The sequence below is a fragment of the Lolium perenne genome, chromosome 7, assembly GCF_019359855.2.
Source record: "Lolium perenne isolate Kyuss_39 chromosome 7, Kyuss_2.0, whole genome shotgun sequence".
NCBI lineage: Eukaryota > Viridiplantae > Streptophyta > Magnoliopsida > Poales > Poaceae > Lolium > Lolium perenne.
The window spans coordinates 275,749,436-275,767,944 of NC_067250.2; the positions used below are offsets into that span (position 1 = coordinate 275,749,436).

At 43.5% G+C, this 18,509-nt stretch overlaps 1 long non-coding RNA gene across 9 annotated transcripts; it reads left to right on the top strand.

Annotated features, from left to right (window-relative positions):
• The first annotated feature begins 2,021 nt into the window (after positions 1–2,021).
• On the top strand, positions 2,022–7,904 carry LOC127312625 (uncharacterized). Of its 9 annotated transcripts, XR_007858459.2 has the most exons (5): positions 2,025–2,502; positions 2,786–2,869; positions 2,964–3,225; positions 3,352–3,425; positions 3,692–7,904. It is a non-coding gene; the product is annotated as an uncharacterized lncRNA (long non-coding RNA). The 9 variants fall into 9 exon arrangements; XR_007858458.2 differs by having other exon boundaries at positions 2,026–2,502; positions 2,964–3,425; XR_007858460.2 differs by having other exon boundaries at positions 2,027–2,502; positions 2,964–4,565; positions 4,672–7,904.
• The last annotated feature ends 10,605 nt before the right edge of the window (positions 7,905–18,509 follow it).

An 18,509-nucleotide genomic window follows, 5' to 3' on the forward strand; every position in this document is an offset into this window, starting at 1 on the left:
ATCGACCGAGCCGGCCGTCGTTGCTAGCTCTCCGGCCTGCCACCCTCTCCCGCGATCGCCGGTGGTTCCGCCCCTACACCAACCACCCCGGTTACCCCCACGACGCCCGCGGACATCGCTACCACGGTCTCATCGATGGGCGTGGTGAAGCGTTGTGTCCAGCGTGCCCGGAGCGTCCCCTGTGTAGCGGGGACGAGCTCGGGGCGCCAGACACCGTATTAAGCCACGCCGGACAGAAAGGGCATTTGGGACACGCAGATGAAAATGATTTTTTATTCGACGCGCTCCAAATCTATTTGGAAACCATTTTGGAGACACGGCTGGAGATGCTCTAACAGCATGGTCGTCTTGTTGCTTGTGCTTCGATGCATGACACGCTGAAAGACCTCTCTCCAATTAACCTTTTCAGCTTCATGAGTGGATCCCGTTTAATATTTTCTCTTGCTATATGTACATATCTTATTATCTCAGCGTATACGCCGTTTAAAACTTGTAGAAGTTTCCTATTTCAGCGGGATCGATACTGGTCGCACTGGTAGAAAACGGCCTTTAGTCACGGTTCGGAACGGCCATTAATCCTAGTTACGCAACCGGGACCAATTATGCGCGACTAAAGGCCCCCACTTTAGTCGCTGTTGCTTACGAACCGCGACTAAAGGCCCGTCCACATGGGCGACAGGCGGCCGTCGGGCGGAGGACCTTTAGTCGCGGTTGGCTTGGCCAACCGCGACTAAAGGCCTCCACAGGTTTAGGGTTTTAGCCCCCATAAATCTGGTTTCTTTTTAATTTGTAGTGTTTTATTTTTTTAACATTTTATTTTGTGTTTTATTTTAATTTTGAAGAAGTTTCAGTACACATATTCTATGCTACTATATACATGCATGTTACACGTTGATGCATATGAATGTACAATTTCAAACATGTTTGAAATTTCAAACAAGAAGAATTCAAGAGGAATATAAAATATATATTCAATCTCGGGTGACCATATACAACTTCGAACAAGTTTCATACACAATTTACGGCATTAGAAGTTCTTCGTCCTCGTAATAGTGTTCTCCTTTAGGATGGAGGACTTCCCTCACCAAAAATCCTGCTAATTCCTCTTGAATTGGTCAGAAGCGAGCTTCTGGACTAAGCTTCTTCCGCAAGTCATTCCTCCGCAAGTTGCTATCCGACGCCTTCCGCTCAGAGGTGTGTCTTCGGATGAACTCACAAACATAGTATCCACATAGATTGGTCCCCGGTGGCGGAATATCCACATTAATTAACCTTCTAAATTCTAGCTCATGTTTGAATTCACCGACCATTTGATCTGAGAACCGTCTCCAAAATTCTACAGGGCAAAGAAAATTAAATGAACAAGGGAGTTATTACTTACTTGATATTAGGAAATGAACGAAAGATGCCGATCGATATAGAGCGCAAATGATTGAAAATAATTACTTTTGCAATATATTTCTCATGTCGACCCAAAGCTTTGAATCCATATTCAGAGAGTCCATGATGAGAACTCTGGAGATGTGAAATTCAATTATTAGCAGAATTCAGTGGAACCTGCGGACACGTTACATGCACAGTCATGCATAACTCATCGATTAGACATACCATGCATGGAGTAAACAAAAGAGAATGTGCTCAAGACAGAAACACTCACCCAAAATGGTAAGGAAATAGAATTTGACTTTTGAGTTGCTGCTTTGTAAGAAAATCCCACAGGTCTTTCTCCACGTCGCGGGGTATCTTTCTAACACATATCCATTAACGATATGTGGGTCAATGAACCCAATATCATCGATGTTCCTTTTTTTGCATTCCCCAATTTTCATTCTGCATAATAGCATATACAACAATATAGTTAGGACAATCTAAAGGTATAATTGCTGCATCCCCATGAGGCATTCTGAGGCCATCCACGATAGGCCATTAGGCGCGCGCGGGCTGGGCGTCAGCCTCGACTATCCTCCACTGGTTGGTCCACGCGTCGCGGTTGGAGAGATAAAAACAGCGCCCGAACAAACCCTACGCAAATATTCCCCAATCCCCATCGCAGCCGCCGCCTTTCTCCTCCACCGTGCTCTGCGCCCGCCTCTCCTCTTTTCTGGCCGACGAGCCCGCCCCTGTTCATCCGCGTGCAGCAGCGGAACAAGAACCGCAGCGCCGCAGCAGTCCGACCTCCTTCATTGTGGTTGGAGGAGGAAGACGAGGTCCATGTCGACGGTTGGCGGCGCTGCGGGTTGATTCCTTGCGCCACGAGGAAAAGGACAAAGCGGCGGAGCTCCTGGTGGCGCTCATCGCCGGGATGTAGGGAGGCGACGATTCGGTCAAGGTGAAGTCACCATTGTCGGGAGCAGCGTTGGCCGTCGGGAGCACCGCCGCTGCGCACCGGGTCGCCATTGGGAGAATTGTCTGGTGGCCGGTGAGAGCAGCACAGCCCGCTGCCGCGCGTCGTGCCTCCACCGGGAGCAGCAGCAGTGATCCATCTTTTCCTCACGGGCTCAGGTGCTCTCTCTTTTCTACCTGTCTCCCTCTTTGTCTCTCGTTCAATAACCCTCCTGTGAAGGGAGATCTCCTGGAGGCGGAGGTAAGAGCTGAGGCAAGCTGCTCCTGTTTGATTTAGTCCCAGAGTAATTTTTTGTTGCAAATCCGATGCCATTTGTGCAAATCAGACAAATGTTTTCCTTTCCCCCAAATCCCTCCTTGTTCTTCTCGTCTCCCAAATTCCTCCACATCCACCATGATTTCTTCCTCAACCCTAGCCGCCTCCATGCCGGTGTAGGAGCAGGAGGAGCACGCGGAAGTTGAGGCGGAGCAGCGGCGGAGACCACTTCTTCTTCCTCGAGCCACACCAACACTCATTTTCGTCCAGGTATGTGTCCCTCTTCTGTCCCTCTTTCTATTTGCTATTCATTCCCCTTAGGCTAACCCCATGGCCACCCATCTTCCTGCTCTGGGAAAGGCAGGGGCGTGGAGAAATCAAGGATCGAGGTACCGGATGGGAGGCAGCCAGAGGCGCAGCACGGGCTACGGTTGGAGAAGTCCGAGCGCCGATGCCGTTTCCAAGAGGGGCCATGGCGAGATGGCCCACAAGCGTCTGGCGAGGGATGCATTGGCGTCGCTATCTTCGGCCACCTCTGGCAGGTCGGCTTCGGCGCTCTAAATTCGCCACCAACCTCCCTTCTTGCGCCGCCCGCCTTCGCAGCACGGCCTACCAGCCCTCGATGGGTATGATTTTCTGTCTTCGGCCAGCACGTCCACCATCTGTTTCACCTTCGTTGCCTCCATTCTTTCTCGCTGCTGCTCCATCCTCTCCACTTCGGATTGGCCATATCACCCTGTGATTTCTTGCAGGAACTAATTTCTTTCCCATGCTCCCGATAGATATTTGGTTCATCCTTTCACGTTCAGTGGAGGTTATGGTCAAGGTAAGGGTGCCTTCTCTCCAAGCTTTCTCATTCGTATGGTAATGAATATAGCTCAGCGATGCAATACTTTTGTGCAGTGAAACTTGCTGCATTTTTAGCAATTCAATGTTTACTCATTTACTTTCTTATTGAATCGTTAATTTGGGGATAGATTTTGAACATGTCTTGGTAGGCCTTTGTTGTAATTTTAGGCATTTTTCTCACATCAATACCATGTGGTAGAATTTGGAACCCTGGGATTTTGTCACTGATTATGACCATTCCAGTCTTTACCTTCCAAATGCTAAATTGGTGATGTCAACTGAGCGAAGGAGGGGTTACACCCACGTCGTGGCAGAGGCAGACATTCTGCGACAGTTTGTTCCTTCACCATGGTGGGTTCCTACCAATTCTTGTTGAGTCTTCCCTCCCCTCTCAATCTCTCTGAATGCCCATTTATGCAGATTTGACATGTGGTCTGGTTTGAACTAACTTGATATTTTGGTACATATTTGGATATGGTTGATGCAATCCTATGCTCCTCTCAAGTTCACTTTCTTTGTACAGCTTCAGTGATGCTACAGGTTTCATTCTTGAGGTAAGGAAAATTACCTCTTAGATGATCCTTCATTTTTCTATGCTGTTTTGCGAAAAGGAGTTGCATTGTATGGAAATAAGCTATTTGTAATAACTGAGATGGCTTCCTTGTTTTTGACTGGTCAGGAACGTTGATGCCTTGCAATTTAGTTTTTGAAGTTCAAGTGCATATGCATGTTGTTCAAGTAGTGACACTGATAGACATTTCTGTTTTTTTATATCTCAGGGCTCTACAGAAAATGGTCGTATGATGAAAGGTGCATATGAAAAAAACGTGTGTCAATTAATCTCACAGCTTGTGAGTCTAATAGCCACAGTTTTTAGGCAACATTTAACAGCATAGACCGTATTACTAAAAGATGCCATGTCTAATCTGAACATTACCTTTAAGAAGCAGCGAGTGACTCTGACGATGCAAATTTTGCAGCCACAGGCCACTCAGCATAGATATGCGATCAATCATGTTAATTTGTCCTGTCTCGATGCTACTTCAATCACAGATATACAATGGGAAGCCTATGGGTGTTATCCAGAAATACCTTTCCATATTACTACGATAAGTTGGTAATTAACATGAAGCTTGCTTATATGTTACTTTTCTATCTTTTATCTTTATACTTGCAGGTTATTTTATCTTTACGATCTGTTTCTTCTACAAAATCTGTGGTAGGAAAGAACACAGCTTGAGACTTCCCAGTTATACAAGGAAGCTGGAGTCAATCAACTAACAATAAATGTGAAATGAATTATATGGTATATCAACTCATATTAGGTGACTATTCATATTAGCTAATCATATTTTCTACTTTATATAGACTCTACATTGTTTAGGAAAATATCCATATTTTCTGATTCATTAGCACCATTGCTACCTCGTATTATTATTATTGTTTTTTTATGAAGGATGATTGTTCATATTAGCTAATCCAATTTTCTACTTCCTATGAACTCTACCGTTATTTAGGGCAAATATCCCTATTTCTGATTGAATACCGTTATTTTCTGATGCATCTTCCCATATTTCATTTTTATGCATTGTAGATTAATCGGGTACAGATAATCCTTTATTATGCTTATGCAGAGCGTGATTTAGATACTTCTGCAGTGCACATTTTGTATCATGGCGATATACACATGTCTCCTAAGAGGTGCCATGCGATCTTTAGTAGTTGTAAAAGCTAGAGGATTCATATTTGGCCCAGGATCCTGTTGGCCATTGGCGCAAAATTCGTACTGTTGCGCAAACCTGGGAAACTCCCAGGTAATCTCACCTGCAAAGTTTACCATCCGCAGAGGTGAAGAGGATTTCACATGTATTTATATCAAGTGTTGTGCGAGTACTACAACTGTACAACACTCTGAAACTTGGCTGAATGTATTATCTAGCCCATTAAGTACGCACTATTGTAGGCATCGGTTTTCTAAAAAGCTTCTGTTGAGTAGACTCATTAAATTCTGCTACTGGAAGGTGGATCAAACATTATAGAGATTGTAAGCATGTTCTGATCGATTAGGCCGCAGCTTGTGATAGATTACAGACACAATTGTATGTACCTTCATCATGCTGCTGATTTAGCTCTTAGAAATAGTGAAGGTGAACTGATTTTCAAAAGTTATGTACTAGCGTATGGAACGGATTGCTTTGATATGCACATTGGAGCCATCGAACTGGGCAACCTCGATGATTTGGTCGCAGCTGATGGGATACTTTCTGCAGTTATAAGACTCATTCATGAGCATCTTTTGCATGTTATTATCTTCTCTCTAAAATTGATATCTTGCATGAGACCCTGCTAATCTAGGAACTGTTATGCATTATTTCTTTATTGCATTACATGCCAATAAATGTGGTCTGCTCATTTTAGGTATCAAATGGAAGAACAAATTTTCTATCTAACTAATCAGTCTGCATGTTTACATGATATCCAAATTTTCACGATTTTATTTTTATTTTGTGCTTCTTTGTCTCTGTCAAATATTCCTTTTCCTGCTTTACATATTGACGTCCTTTAGTTCTGCAGTAGATATCGGAAACTCAAAACTGATCCGAGGTGCATATGCACATGGTATGTACAAAACATATTTCAAAAACATAAAAAAATTAGGAATTTTTTTGACATGTAGTTGGACATGTTCTATGTGTGCATGTAAAGATCACATAAAACCGACACTTTTTGTGCCCTGTGTAAAAAGGACAAAAAAATGTCTCGAGAAATAGATTATTTTAGCACCAAAATTTGTATTTTTTACAGAGGGCACAAAACATGTCGTTTTTTTGCTGAAACAACTTAGTGAGCATGTATCATGTCAAGATATACACGAGACATTTTTTGTATAGGTTTAACATTTTAAAATATGTTTTAAATCATTTTAAATAAAGGGTGCATGCACCCTGGTGCAGAAACACCATATCCCTTTTTTTCTTCTACACCACAGATATTGGTTTCCTACACCCCTTTTTATCTATCCATTTCATTGGTTATAACTACTCTCTTATCTTTTTTTTTCGAAAAGGAACTATGCTCTCTTCTATCGTTTCTTTACAACTCTCGGCAGCATTTCAGAATGAGTGCAGCCTTGCCTCTGTGAAATTGGATATGTATGATCTGTGAGCTTGTGTCTGTAAGTATGCATCTCACGGTAGGCATCACTTTATTCTTGCTGTGTGCAAAACTTCATATGCAATTGATCATATAAGCCAAAACTTCACTAACTGTACTTAATCGATTTAGCATCAGAACTTATAATCTATTTTTTTCTGCTATGGATTATAATCAGATTCTTCCATCTAAGTTGTCATACCATTGTTCTATTTCTGGCAGGTTCCATAATAGTATAGCTAAATTCGAATTATTTATATCTGAATTGTGTATGGCCACTAACCATCATGTCACGTGTGCAGAGCTCATACATTTTGCTACTTCTAGCTCAGGAACTCATGTTGCAATGTTGTTTCCACTTCAGGGAAAACGTAGTCAATTCATATTGTTTCCTTAATATATATTTTTGTCACTTAACTACTAAGTATGCATTTGCATCAACCATCTTATTTCGTATGTGCAGTGCACAGACATGATGCGATGCATAATCAACTATCTGTTTCTAGCTCAAGGTGTCATGCCAGTGCTTCCTCCGCTGCAAGGCAAACACAAGTAAATGTTCGATATATTCTTATTTTTTATGCTATCATAGAAACAGATGAGGAAAATGAGCCAAGGTAATTTGCCTCCCTTCCTCCTGATCTCCCTCCTCTCTACTTAATTTCCACAATATAAAGTACTGGCTTTGTATTGAAGAGCCACTTACTTTCACCAGTTTGTAGATGGATTAAAGAGATGGCTGGCTATTCATCTGTTGAATATATCCCTCTCCTTAAGAAAAACACACACAGACAATTGTGGCAATTGTAACACTGTACAAACATTTAGATGCTGGAGCTTGACATGATGTATCAAGTAAAGAAAGTAGCTTTGATTTTTCTTTCAATTATGCTTTCTTCTAGACTACTTTTTGTTGCATCACTTCATTTACCAGGTTACTCTAGAGGATAAAAAACTGGTGCTGAAGCTATATGCACTCTTTGTTTAAAGCTATCTGAACAAGGTTGGAGCTAGGTCACAAAGTGTATTCACTATTTGATTTTTCGATGGACAAACTGGGTGTCCAAGTTTGCAATTTTAGTGACAATGACACAATTCGAAGGTAGGGAAGTTCGTGTGACTATTGTATTTAACTCTGCGCTGTGAGGGGAATGTTCTCCTGTGTACCTCTCCATATCTGTAATAAAGGCCAAGAGCTATGAAACAACGGAGGATTCTGTATGTGTAAAAGCTATCACATATCACATATGTTTATGTGGGACAAATACAATCATCATAGCCTGCATATGGGTATTATCTATCAGCGTTTGCTACTCCGTTCGTAATTTTGTTCTATTGACTTTTTTGGGAAACGTAAAAAATATATTATCGTTTCATGGCCTGATTTTTTTTTTTGTTATATAAAATGTAAATATGGATGAATTTTACGGGATCGTGCGTCAAGGCGCACATCTAAATCTAGTATATATAGTGCAGGCAATGAACGAGATGAGGTAGATATAAATCACTTACAGAACGTAGCAAATCAGGATAGATTTGTCGAGATCGCGCAGATTGAACAGTTGGAACAATTCACTCATATGAACTTGTACAGTACTGTTTAAAATGATGCTCCTCTCTAACTTCCGCATAAATATATTCTTTTCCGACCTTATTTTTTATGAAATTCTTGTACCAACATAGCCGATTTCGCATTTGTGTTGGTAGACTCGCTTCCTGGGCAGGCTCGACGAGAGACCCATTCGGCATATATTTAAATGTTACCTCACTTAGTTGCGTTTCCTCAAGGCCTAACAATGCACGAAGAGTCGTACCGATCTCGGACGCTCTTTCTATGTCACTCGTTACAGTCATTCCATGTGCTGCCGCAGCTGCTATGATAGCGGGGTCCATTAGTTCAAAGTACTTATCCATATCGGCTATGAAGGACAACGTCATAGCATCCGGACCAGCTTCTTTTCCTACGTCATTGCCTACGAAATTCGCGTCCATAGTCGTCAGGCATAGTCGTCAGGCATATTCCGCTCGACTTGGGACGGTGTCGTCAAAAAATCCTTAGCCCACTTCTTCTCCTTCTCAATAAATATTGGCTTGGGCTCAGGCTCTCTTTTCGCCTTCTTATCCGCCTTCCATTTCTCATGGTGAGCAGCTACGGCCGCGTTGCTTTCCTCGACACTAAGTTCCCAAGGTCTCTGGAGGAGAGGCTTCAGTGATGGCATTGGTACCTTTGTGGTCTTAGGTACATAAGGGTCCGGGCTAATAGTCCAGGAGGGGGTTGCCTTGCTGTCCGCCTGCTTATGCTTCTTCGCAGAGGTGGATTGGGGGGCGGCGTACCCGCCGGAGGCGGACTGGGGGGCGGCGGCTTCTTACCCGTTGGAGGTGGATTGGGGGGTGGCATCGGCTGACGTGAAGGATGTGTAGGTGAACCACCACCACCACCACCGGAGGGGGTGGACTTGTTTGCCTTGGCGCCTCACCTGGAAACACTATGTACTTCTTTTTCCATAGAATGAACTGGCGCTTGACATCTCCAAGTCTTTTCTCCCCTTCGGGTGTAGCATAGTCAATCTCCATGTCCTCAAACCTTTGGACTATGTCTTCCACCGTGACACGAGCATAGGCATCTTCAATGGGGTTGTTGTGGTGGAGTGCTCCAGGTGTACAGGGTAAAGCACTACCGATCGCTACCTTCATGGAAATGTTCCTCACTGGATAATGCAGATCACATTCTTTCATCTCCTTTACATCATCCACGGGGTAGTGAGGCTCCGGTGCACGAATCTCGATCGTCGGTGCATTAGCACCAGCCTAGGCCTCCGTGGAAGCCACGCCGCTTCTCCGCTGCTGGCGTCCGATATCCGCTCCGTGATCTTCATGCGGCCCTGCCGATGATCTTTTTTTACTAGTTCATTCACAATCTGCTTCACCTCACAGAGTTTTGATGCCAAGTGTCCCACAAGATCTGCATCCCGATCCGTCTTTCTCTTACGACTTCTGTAACAGTACGGGTCATCGTCCTGGGAAAACCCGACGGACCACGGAATGGCGCCTTTGCCTCGTACACGTCCTGAGTGTTCACGATTCCCGAGGGCAAATGTCAGCGCGTCGTTCTCTCTGTTGAACTTGATCTTCCCCTCTTGAGCTTGGGCCATTGCGTTAATAAGGGCTTTGGTGGGTTTAAACGCTTTCTTCCGGTGAACACACATCCCTGTCTCCGGGTCTAGAGATCCCACATGCCCGTACCACCAGCTTTTGGCCCGTGGGTCCCATCCCTCTGTACCTAGAGGGATTCCTTGCTCCCTCAGGTCGTTCTCCATCTTCTCCCACTTAGGCTCCGAAAGGCGGTATCCTCCTGGCCCCATAATATGATTGTACACTTTCTTAGCCGCATTTTCCTTATTTTTTCCGATACGGCCTTGAAATGCTCCGATTGCTTTTGCCTCACAAATTCGGGCCAATCATTTTTCAGCTTCTCATATTGTCCATTGAAATCCGGAGTCTTGTTCTTGAAGACATAGTCACGGGCTAAATTTTTCTTGAATGTCCGGAATGCTTCGGCCATCTTCTGAAGAGCGAACTCTTTGACTAGCCTCCTCCTCTCACGTCCTCCCGGAATCTCGTTCCCCTGTTCATCGTGATTGTTGAATTCCCGAGGTAGAATGAAATGCTCCATAAGCTTTCTCCAGCAATCCTTTTTCGTTCTCTTGTGGACAAAACTGAAACCAACACGTGCCTTCTTTGGCTCATTCCATTCCTGGACGTTGATCAGGACGTTGTCTCTAACAACGACTCCGCATTGGTTGATGAACTTTGTATAATGCTTTTTGGGCTCCAGCTGCCTGCCGGTTGCACTGACAACATCGATGGTATATGTTTGTCGTACTCGATTTTTTCGATGATCCGGCCGAGGGCTAAAAAAAGAAAGAGAGTCGCGCGCGTTAATACATATCTATTCAAATCAGTAAGTTTGTATCACCAGAGGTTCAATGTATATATATACCTCGCCGGAGGTGGTTGCTAATTCGAGATCGTCGTTTGTCGTTTGCCCTCCGGAGGCAAACGTTTCAATAACTTCCATTCTTCCTTCGTCATCACCTTGTCGACCTTCACCAACACCTTCACCGTCAAGGTTCAGATAAGAAGAGACATCTTCTCATCTTCTTCCGGCACATACTCAATATCACCGTTTATGATGGTGGTTAAATGTGCTTCGGCTTCCGGATCATAGTTTTCCATAATCGGGTCAGCTCTATCGTCCGCCATATGTCAGTCCTGAAAACATGTAGTTAAAACTAATTAAGTAAAGAAACATTATTGTGTCGCGCGTGAGAGGACGCGCGCGCACACGCGTGGTGGCGGAAGGGGGCGGTGGCGGTGGCGAAAGGGTGGTGGCGAAAGGGCGCGGTGGCGGTGGCGAAAGGGCGGTGGCGAAAAGGCGAGAGAGAGAGGAGAGAGAGAAACACCGACTACCTCGCGCATATACGGAGGGGGCGGCGAGGGGCGGCGCAAAAAGTTGTGCGCCGCCCCTCGCCACCCACTCCGTATACGCGCGGGGTCGGTGTGTTTCTCTCTCTCCTCTCTCGCCTAAAAAAACAAAAAAAACCGCGCGGGTACTGAGGGGGCGGCGAGGGGGGCGGCGCACCTCGACGCCCCCTCCGTATACGCGCGGGGTTGGTTCTCCGATTTGTTGTGTTAAGTTAAAACAAAAACAAACCTACGCCGCCGGCTCCCTACGTTAAGTTAAAAAAAATTTAAGTGTAAAAAAAACTAATTCATTCAAAACTAATTCATTTTGTTAAGTTACCGTTTTTGTTAAGTTAATTAAGATTTTTGTTAATAAGGTTCTTAATTTTTTGTTAAGTAAAAAAACAAAAACAAAATGAGAGAAAGGGGCGCCGCCCGTGTACTGGCCGGCGCGCGCCCCCTCTGTGTGTGTGTGTGTGGCCGCGGCGACGACGAGGGGCACGACGACATCCTCTGCGGCGGGGCCGGGCTTCGGCGGCGACGAGGGGCGCGCGGCGGTGGTGTCGGCGAGAGAGAAGGGCGCGGCGGCAGTCGACGCGAGGCGAGGCGACGGCGTCGAGGCGTGGCGACGGCATCGAGGCGCGGCGGCGGTCGGCGAGAGAGAGGGGAGCGGCGACGGCGACTCGGGCAGCCTGATGGCGCGGTGCTATGTAACTTCGGCGGAGATTGGAGAAGAATGGTGCGGCCGTTCGCGCCGCGCGAATTTATATGGGTGCCCCTTTAGTCGCGGTTGGTGTCACTGATACGTCTCAAACGTATCTATAATTTCTTATGTTCCATGCTAGTTTTATGACAATACTCACATGTTTTATACACACTTTACATCATTTATATGCATTTTCCGGCACTAACCTATTAACGAGATGCCGAAGCGCCAGTTCCTGTTTTGTGCTGTTTTTGGTTTCAGAAATCCTACACAGGAAATATTCTCGGAATTGGACGAAACGAACGCCCAGGGTCTTATTTTTTCACGGAGCTTCCAGAAGACCGAAGGAGATACAAAGTGGGGCCACGAGGTGGCGACACCATAGGGCGGCGCGGCCAGCATGGGGCCCGCGCCGGCCTATGGTGTGGGCCCCTCGAGCGCCTCCCGACTCTGCCCCTTCGCCTATAAATTCCCTCCGTCGCGAAAACCCTATTACCGAGAGCCACGATACGGAAAAAGTTCCAGAGACGCCGCCGCCGCCAATCCCATCTCGGGGGATTCAGGAGATCGTCTCCGGCACCCTGCCGGAGAGGGGAATCATCACCGGAGGGCTCTACATCACCATGCTCGCCTCCGGATTGATGTGTGAGTAGTTCATCCTTGGACTATGGGTCCATAGCAGTAGCTAGATGGTTGTCTTCTCCTCTTGTGCTATCATGTTTAGATCTCTTGAGCTGCCTATCATGATCAAGATCATCTATTTGTAATGTGATGTCTACGGGTGCTTCTATTCTTGTAGACGGTGTTGGGCCTCCAAGAGCAGAGGTTTGTAGAACATCAGCAAGTTTCCCTTAAGTGGATCACCCAAGGTTTATCGAACTCAGGGAGGAAGAGGTCAAAGATATCCCTCTCAAGCAACCCTGCAACCACAAAGAAAGAAGTCTCTTGTGTCCCCAACACACCTAATAGGTGCACTAGTTCGGCGAAGAGATAGTGAAATACAAGTGGTATGAATGAATATGAGCAGTAGTAACGGCGCCAGAAAAGTGCTTGCTGGCGTGCAGTTGATGGTAGTAATATTGCAGGAAGTAAAGATACAGTAAAACAGTAAAGAAGCAGCGATAGCAGTATTTAGGAACAAGGCCTAGGGATCATACTTTCACTAGTGGACACTCTCAACATTGATCACATAACAGAATAAATAAATAGATGCTAGACTCTACACCCTCTTGTTGGATGATGAACACCACTAACTGTGTAGGATTACACGAACCCTCAATGCCGGAGTTAACAAGCTCCACAATATTCAATGTTCATGTTTAAATAACCTTAGAGTGCATAACAGATCAACATAACCAAACCAAGTACTAACATAGCATGCACACTGTCACCTTCACACTACGAAAGGAGGAATAGATCACATCAATACTATCATAGCAATAGTTAACTTCATAATCTACAAGAGATCACAATCATAGCCTACGCCAAGTACTACACGATGCACACACTGTCACCATTACACCGTGCAGGAGGAATAAACTACTTTAATAACATCACTAGAGTAGCACACAGATAAATTGTGATACAAAACACATTGCAATCATAAAGAGATATAAATAAGCACTTCACTATGCCATTCATAACAGTGAATAAGTATTCTGTGAAATATAGCCTAAGAGACCCACACGGTGCACACACTGTCACCTTTACACACGTGGGACAAGGAGTCTCCGGAGATCACATAAGTAAAATCCACTTGACTAGCATAATGACATCTAGATTACAAGCATCATCATATGAATCTCAATCATGTAAGGCAGCTCATGAGATTATTGTATTGAAGTACATAGGAGAGAGATGAACCACATAGCTACCGGTACAGCCCCGAGCCTCGATGGAGAACTACTCCCTCCTCATGGGAGACAGCAACGTTGATGAAGATGGCGGTGGTGTCGATGGAGAAGCCTTCCGGGGGCACTTCCCCGTCCCGGCGGCGTGCCGGAACAGAGACTCCTGTCCCCCAGATCTTGGCTTTGCGATGGCGGCGGCTCTGGAAGGTTTTCTCTGGTTTCGTCGAACGTCGTAGGGTTTTCGCGACGGAGACTTTAAGTAGGCGGAAGGGCAAGGTCGGTGGAGTCCTGGTGGGGCCACACACTAGGCCGGCGCGGCCAGGGCTTGGGCCGCGCCGCCCTACTGTGTCCCCACCTCGTGGCCCCACTTCGTTTCCCCTTCGGACTTCTGGAAGCTTCGTGGAAAAATAGGACCCTGGCGTTGATTTCGTCCGATTCCGAGAATATTTCCTTACTAGGATTTCTGAAACCAAAAACAGCAGAAAACAGCAACTGGCCCTTCGGCATCTCGTCAATAGGTTAGTTCCGGAAAACGCATAATAATGACATAAAGTATGCATAAAACATGTAGATATCATCAATAATGTGGCATAGAACATAAGAAATTATCGATACGTCGGAGACGTATCAACATCCCCAAGCTTAGTTCCTGCTCGTCCCGAGCAGGTAAACGATAACAAAGATAATTTCTGGAGTGACATGCCATCATAACCTTGATCATACTATTGTAAGCATATGTAATGAATGCAGCGATCAAAACAATGGTAATGACATGAGTAAACAAATGAATCATAAAGCAAAGACTTTTCATGAATAGTACTTTCAAGACAAGCATCAATAAGTCTTGCATAAGAGTTAACTCATAAAGCAATAATTCAAAGTAAAAGGTATTGAAGCAACATAAAGGAAGATTAAGTTTCAGCGGTTGCTTTCAACTTATAACATGTATATCTCATGGATAGTGTCAATGTAAAGTAATATAACAAGTGCAATATGCAAGTATGTAGGAATCAATGCACAGTTCACACAAGTGTTTGCTTCTTGAGGTGGAGAGAAATAGGTGAACTGACTCAACATAAAAGTAAAAGAAAGGTCCTTCAAAGAGGAAAGCATTGATTGCTATATTTGTGCTAGAGCTTTGGTTTTGAAAACAAGAAACAATTTTGTCAACGGTAGTAATAAAGCATATGTATCATGTAAATTATATCTTACAAGTTGCAAGCCTCATGCATAGTATACTAATAGTGCCCGCACCTTGTCCTAATTAGCTTGGATTACCTGGATTATCATCGCAATACACATGTTTTAACCAAGTGTCACAAAGGGGTACCTCTATGCCGCCTGTACAAAGGTCTAAGGAGAAAGCTCGCATTTGGATTTCTCGCTTTTGATTATTCTCAACTTAGACATCCATACCGGGACAACATAGACAACAGATAATGGACTCCTCTTTAATGCATAAACATGTAGCAACAATTAATGTTCTCATATGAGATTGAGGATATATGTCCAAAACTGAAACTTCCACCATGGTTCATGGCTTTAGTTAGCTGCCCAATGTTCTTCTCTAACATTATGCATGCTCTAACCATTAAATGAGTGGTAAATCTCCCTTACTTCAGACAAGACGGACATGCATAGCAACTCACATGATATTCAACAAAGAGTAGTTGATGGCGTCCCCAGGAACATGGTTATCGCACAACAAACAACTTAATAAGAGATAAAGTGCATAAGTACATATTCAATACCACAATAGTTTTTAAGCTATTTGTCCGATGAGCTATATATTGCAAAGGTAAAGAATGGAAATTTTAAAGTTAGCACTCAAGCAATTTACTTTGGAATGGCGGAGAAATACCATGTAGTAGGTAGGTATGGTGGACACAAATGGCATAGTGGTTGGCTCAAGGATTTTGGATGCATGAGAAGTATTCCCTCTCGATACAAGGTTTAGGCTAGCAAGGTTATTTGAAACAAACACAAGGATGAACCGGTGCAGCAAAACTCACATAAAAGACATATTGTAAACATTATAAGACTCTACACCGTCTTCCTTGTTGTTCAAAACTCAATACTAGAAATTATCTAGACTTTAGAGAGACCAATTATGCAAACCAAATTTTAGCAAGCTCTATGTATTTCTTCATTAATAGGTGCAAAGTATATGATGCAAGAGCTTAAACATGAGCACAACAATTGCCAAGTATCACATTATCCAAGACATTTTACCAATTACTACATGTAGCATTTCCCGTTTCCAACCATATAACAATTAACGAAGCAGTTTCAACCTTCGCCATGAACATTAAAAGCTAAGAACACATGTGTTCATATGAACCAGCGGAGCGTGTCTCTCTCCCACACAAGCATTTATTCAAACAAAAACAAAAACAAAAACAAACAGACGCTCCAAGTAAAGTACATAAGATGTGACCGAATAAAAATATAGTTTCAAGGGAGGAACCTGATAAATTTGTCGCCCCAAGCTTAGACGCTTGAGTCTTCTTGAAATATGCAGGGATGAACCACGGGGGCATCCCCAAGCTTAGACTCTTCACTCTTCTTGATCATAGTATATCATCCTCCTCTCTTGACCCTTGAAAACTTCCTCCACACCAAACTTAAAACAAACTCATTAGAGGGTTAGTGCATAATTAAAAATTCACATGTTAAGAGGTTACATGATCATTCTTAACACTTCTGGACATTGCACAAAGCTACTGGAAGGTAATGGAACAAAGAAATCCACCCAACACAGCGAAAGAAGCAATGCGAAATAAAAGGCAGAATCTGTCAAAACAGAACAGTCCGTAAAGACGAATTTTAAAGTGGCACCAGACTTGCTCAGATGAAAATGCCCAAATTGAATGAAAGTTGCGTACATATCTGAGGATCACTCACGTAAATTGGCATAATTTTCTGAGTTACCTACAGAGAATTAGGCCCAGATTCGTGACAGCAAGAAATCTGTTTCTGCGCAGTAATCCAAATCTAGTATGAACCTTACTATCAAAGACTTTACTTGGCACAACAATGCAACAAAATTAAGATAAGGAGAGGTTGCTACAGTAGTAAAAACTTCCAAGACACAAATACAAAATAAAAGTACTGCAACAAAATAAACACATGGGTTATCTCCCAAGAAGTTCTTTTGTTTATAGCCATTAAGATGGGCTCAGTAGTTTTAATGATGCACTCGCAAGAAATAATAGTTGAAGCAAAAGAGAGCATAAAGAGGCAAATTCAAAACAAATTTAAGTCTAACATGCTTCCTATGCATAGGAGTTTTGTAAATAAACAAGTTCATGAAGAAAAAAGTAACAAGCATAGGAAGATAGAACAAGTGTAGCTTCAAAAATTTCAGCACATAGAGAGGTGTTTTAGTAACATGAAAATTTCTTCAACCATATTTTCCTCTCTCATAATAACTTTCAGTAGCAACATGAGCAAACTCAACAATATAACTATCACATAAAGCATTCTTATAATGAGTCTCATGCATAAAATTATTACTCTCCACATAGGCATAATCAATTTTATTAGTTGTAGTGGGAGCAAATTCAACAAAGTAGCTATCATTATTATTCTCATCATCAAATATAGGAGGCATATTGTAATCATAATCAAATTTATCCTCCATAACAGGCGGTACTAAAAGACCAATATCATTATAATCATCATAAATAGGAGGCAAAGTATCATCAAAGTAAATTTTCTCCTCAATGCTTGGGGGACTAAAAATATCATGCTCATCAAAGCCAGCTTCCCCAAGCTTAGAATTTTCCATATCATTAGCAACAATGGTGTTCAAAGCGTTCATACTAATATGTTCCATAGGTTTTTTAATTTTCGCATCAAACCATCCATGTCTTAAATCAGGAAATAGAATAAGAAGCTCATTGTTGTCCATTATGCCTAACTAGTGTAAACAAGAAACAAAAAGATGCAATTGCAGGATCTAAAGGAAATAGCTTCGAGCAAACACACAATGGCAACAGAAAAGTACTTAGTTACCTGGGACCGAAGTATGAATGCCTTTTACCTTTCCTCCCCGGCAACGACGCCAGAAAATAGCTTGATGTCTACGGGTGCTTCTATTCTTGTAGACGGTGTTGGGCCTCCAAGAGCAGAGGTTTGTAGAACATCAGCAAGTTTCCCTTAAGTGGATCACCCAAGGTTTATCGAACTCAGGGAGGAAGAGGTCAAAGATATCCCTCTCAAGCAACCCTGCAACCACAAAGAAAGAAGTCTCTTGTGTCCCCAACACACCTAATAGGTGCACTAGTTCGGCGAAGAGATAGTGAAATACAAGTGGTATGAATGAATATGAGCAGTAGTAACGGTGCCAGAAAAGTGCTTGCTGGCGTGCAGTTGATGGTAGTAATATTGCAGGAAGTAAAGATGCAGTAAAACAGTAAACAAGCAGCGATAGCAGTATTTAGGAACAAGGCCTAGGGATCATACTTTCACTAGTGGACACTCTCAACATTGATCACATAACAGAATAAATAAATAGATGCTAGACTCTATACCCTCTTGTTGGATGATGAACACCACTAACTGTGTAGGATTACACGAACCCTCAATGCCGGAGTTAACAAGCTCCACAATATTCAATGTTCATGTTTAAATAACCTTAGAGTGCATAACAGATCAACATAACCAAACCAAGTACTAACATAGCATGCACACTGTCACCTTCACACTACGAAAGGAGGAATAGATCACATCAATACTATCATAGCAATAGTTAACTTCATAATCTACAAGAGATCACAATCATAGCCTACGCCAAGTACTACACGATGCACACACTGTCACCATTACACCGTGCAGGAGGAATAAACTACTTTAATAACATCACTAGAGTAGCACACAGATAAAT